The following is a 4,766-nucleotide window of genomic DNA, read 5'->3' as shown; positions in this document are numbered from 1 at the left end:
CTGACCTACCTTTTTATTCTGTTACTAGTTAACGGACTTTTCTTCAGCTTCCCGTGAGTACTGTGTGTATTTCAATGGAAACCATTCCAATTAAGTAATAAGTGAGTCAGATTAGTAGATCATGTCATATAACTAATACAATGATAGTACCAGGTGTGGAATCTCTCTCTGTCTCCACTAAAATATATCAAATATCTCATCTGTGCTTTACCTGTAAACAGCAGTTTAGCTATAAAGAGGATTTTACATACCAAAGTTTATGTTTTATAATATCCAGCATTATAATACACTAATCACATCTCTACCAATCTGACAGACCTGTCTGGGCTATTCTATGTTCCTTGTATAAATCACTTTACAGTCAGACTGAAGGGAGTATTCTCCTCTGAACTCAGGGCCCCCTATGTTGCGGGGCCACACACTGTGTCATGTGGTCATGGATGTTACTATGGCCTTTCATTGTACAGTTCTTACCTGTTTCTTTATCCCTCTGTGATGAGTTCTCAGTCATGTTTATATCTATGAATAAGATGGAGGAAATAAAGTAAAATAAAGGAATATTAGGATACAGTAATAGTAATAAGATTATTGCATATTATTAGATATATTTTCTTCCTGTTTAGATGTATTTGGCTGGCTCAGCACCACACCATAGTAGTCCCACTATCAGCCGGGTTGACTTTCCACATTCAGATACTGCTGACTATAGTTGTGGCCTATGTCAATCTAAGGAGATCTTGGAGAGGTGAGCACTGTGATATTAATATTACTAGTCAATGGGCACAAGGGAGATAACATTATATAACGCTTCATGTTTCCCATTAGTTTCATCACAATTACAGCAAACCCTGTTTTTCATGCATCAGAAAAATGGAAGATTATTATCTTATTACCTGAGCGCACATTGTTTAGTTCAAAAGAACTTTTCTGACACTTTTTTTTAACAATTTAATTGTTATTAACATTGTGTATACTGAACAATCAGAAAAGTTGTGTTTTCTAATCCCCATTTTAGCATCACAAACTGTAAGTTTAATACAGCAAAACTGGTCATGGGGCCCAGTTACTCCAATATATCGCCAATTTTATACAATAACTTAAAATGAGTTTGGTCACAGGTATATTGGTCCTTAGGGGACATCCTTCTCTATAAATTGTTTGTACTTGTTATATAATTTATCAGTAGGGAATTATTAGTGACATATTGTATTGTCATTGCAGGTTGCTGCTTCCATACAATGATAAGACTGAGGGCCATCGACTGGCCTATCATTGGCGCTTGGCCATCGGCAGCAGAGGTACATGATAATTACCACAACAGTGACATTATAACGTGTGTAGTATTTATAATAGTAGCCAAATAAATGGCTTCTAGTTCTCCCAGTGCCCCCTGCAGCGCATCATGTTGCTAGGCAACACAAGCATGGCTGCCATCTTTCCGCTAACCGTACTTATGGCAGAGAGATCATCAGCTAATATGGGGGCACTGCCCAACATCTGTTACCTGTATTTTTCTTTTAATTGAATTATAATACCATCACTAACATTAATGAATGTGGTACTTTATGTTTTGTCTCTATAGAACCCTACATGCATGAAGAAATCTCATCTGTACATCATTTTCTTCAGCAACCTATGTGTGCACTCGGCCATCCTCCATGTATTCTCCATAATGTACATCCTGGGGAACTGGATGGAGGATGTGGGAGCTGAGATGATTTGCACGTATCCTTTATGTCAAAGAACTGGACAGAAGACAGGAACGTGGCTTCTCCCAGCAATTGGTATTAGGACACTGGGAAAGAACATGACTTTATGGTGCAGACGTGTCACTTGTATATAACTGTACAGCACCTTTACCTAACATGCCAGTAATTGTATTTACAGAACAGCACAAAGGCCAAAAAGCACAATGTATATAAATGTAATAACATAGGTGAATAAAACCCAATTAGGGATAATGTAAGCTGCACATTAAAAACCCACATTAATATTTACCACCTTTAATTACATCAATCTTGACCATCTTTCCAAACTAACATAATACCTAGTAAGTTAATATAACTTTACATATGATTACTAATCTCACCTTACATCCAATTAAATAGCACAAAATAATACAATTAGTGTTACAGTTACTCTCCCAGTGCTTCACTTTTAGCAGCCAAGAAACTGCATTTACTTTTTTCCTAGTGTAACAGAAACACTAGAGCCAAAACATAAGTAAGAAGAATAACGACCATTTTTCTGAAGCCACAGTTCACTAATACTTAGTCAGATTCCCACAAAAATGGGTCTTATACTGCAGACAAAGTGTACCGTAACTTCTAACAAGTCTTATGTAGTTCTTACTATTAGATCTATGTAATTGCGGATCTATTAGTGATGTAATAAATTGGATACAATATATATCTCTGAATGTTTGATCGCTGTTTGCACAGATGGGACATAGTACTGTTTAATATGACCGTGTACTACATGGACAGCGATGGTAGTGTGCACATAGGAGGAAATGTCATACAAATATAATACAGCATAGCACTGCGCAGAATGACATTTATACACATCAGTTTCCTATATAGGGCTAAGTAATGATATATAAGAAACACATTTCTGTCATTGTTAGTAATTATTAATGACAATATTACTTGTGTATTAAGTTATAACATACATGTCTAGGTATAAGTTACTGTGATAAAGAACAAGGCAGACAGAATTATACACACAGGTGATTACTGTCTCTCCTCCATCCACTATTTATTACATTTCTTTAATAACGGTGCTTAGTATTGTGGTCCTGGTGACATCATTTATCGGGTGTATATCTACTCCTCTGTACGCAGCCTGCTGCTTTACAATGGTGAGTAACACAATGACAACAAGAAGGCGACTTATTATGGGGATACACCGGGGTATCTACATAATGATCTCATACTCTGGAATAAAAATATGATTAAATATTGGATGCATGTTTCCTAGAGGTCGTCCACATGTCAGTGTGGTGAGAGGTGTTATATAATTATACTTGTCCGGTGTATACGTGGATAGTGCAGATTTCTGTCACATTATCCCGTTCAAAGTTGCAGTTTCTCTCAGGAGCCACCTGACCTCCTTCCCAGACAATGACAGAGGGTGTGATCAGAGCTGCAGCCTTTTAAAGGCAGCACGCAGGTGCAACTCCTAGTAAGTCTGCTTTGAAACCTGCACTGGGAAGCTTTCCCCACACACCTAAGCAATCTCTCTCCAGTGGTTTAAAATATAAATGACAGAAATCTAGGTCTTAAATACCTGCCATTCGTTTCTTTCCCAGTGCTTCTGTCACAGTACATACAGCCCTGTTTCATGCTGGTGGTGTAATACAATCAGTCCTTTAGTCTTACTACTCTTATCTAGAAATATAATGTATTTATGTATGTTTTGCAGAGCATAGAGACAGAGGTAGTTGAAGCTATCAGCAATCCTGAGGCAAGAAACCTACCCAGCGTGTCATCACCCCAAAATCAGGTAATTATCATGTTTCATGATTAATATTATAACATACTGACCAGTATTATTATTTCAGGACCATTTAAGGTATTGTTGGGTCCTGCACATAGATTGTATGATTGGTCCACAATCCAGTGTGTGCATGTACTTAGATGCCCGCATGACTTTGCATAATATATATTTATGTGTTATCAATGCACGGTCAGGTTCTGACCAGATCAGATCATTTATGTGCATCCGACCTGTCACACACACTGGGCACACACACACACGTGAGTGGGAGGTGTAACACGGGTCCCATGGAAAGTATAGTGTGAGACCTGAAGACTCAGCTCGGAGCTGGTGAGACATGTCCTTTTGTAGAACAGATATGTCCATGTTCCCCTCTGCACAGCAAGGAGCGCTCTTATACATGTGACTCTACAACACTTTATATTCTGCGGAGATTAGTAACATGAGGACTTACATTTCTCACCAGCTCCGACCTGAGTCTTCAGGTCTCACATTAGACTTTCCATGGGACCCATTCAGCCATTAGTAGCCTGGTGTAGTCACATTAATGAAAGCTTTTATATAAATGGATGCTATGGGTTACCAGACCATTTTACTATGTGTTCCTTTATTACTATTGTTAATACATAATATTGAAATATCACTATGAATAGAGGAGGTAAACTAACACAATGTAGATTGATATTTTATCTTTTTGCACCTACAGACCTCATTGCCTGAAGTGTTTTATGAAACAAGTTGCTGAACCTGCTGGATGAAGCAAATAATCATTATTAATTAATTGTTAAAAATTGTAGTTTAAATATAGTTAATATTTAGTAAATTTTATGCTCATACTGTGTGTGTATTCGTTATTTCATAAGACATTTATTATTTGTTATGTTTATTATAAAAATAATGCTTAAACAGAAGGAAAGAAACTAAATGATCAGGGTAATTTGCTAATTATAATATGTGTATACACAGCACATAAAATTTTGCACAATTGTATCCATTTGTCTGCTGGACACTTTTATGCCGCACGGGCACTCTTTGGTTTTCCACCAGCTCAGAGTAGCTGTGTGCCTGGTATGTTTGTTTGGCATCATACTCACTGCAGGACACAGAGCCAGGGCACTTGTTTCACATGTCCACAGAAGGTGTGTCGGCTGGTGCTACCATCAAGGAGGCTGCAGACATCAGCACCGGAGGAACAGAGATGGTAACAGCAATGACAGCTGAACACTCTGGGTCCAGCAGCTGATCTGAGATGGGTCCAGTAGATCTTC

General features: G+C 37.9%; 1 long non-coding RNA gene across 1 annotated transcript; it reads left to right on the top strand.

Annotated features, from left to right (window-relative positions):
* Positions 1 to 1,594: 1,594 nt before the first annotated feature.
* On the top strand, positions 1,595 to 4,334 carry LOC142109195 (uncharacterized). Its single transcript, XR_012680306.1, has 4 exons — positions 1,595 to 1,725; positions 2,788 to 2,860; positions 3,424 to 3,504; positions 4,205 to 4,334. It is a non-coding gene; the product is annotated as an uncharacterized LOC142109195 (long non-coding RNA).
* The last annotated feature ends 432 nt before the right edge of the window (positions 4,335 to 4,766 follow it).

Source organism: Mixophyes fleayi, chromosome 12 (assembly GCF_038048845.1).
Source record: "Mixophyes fleayi isolate aMixFle1 chromosome 12, aMixFle1.hap1, whole genome shotgun sequence".
NCBI classification, from domain to species: Eukaryota; Metazoa; Chordata; class Amphibia; order Anura; family Limnodynastidae; genus Mixophyes; species Mixophyes fleayi.
Note: the sequence above shows the minus strand (reverse complement) of the source record. Positions and strands in the feature narration are given on the sequence as shown.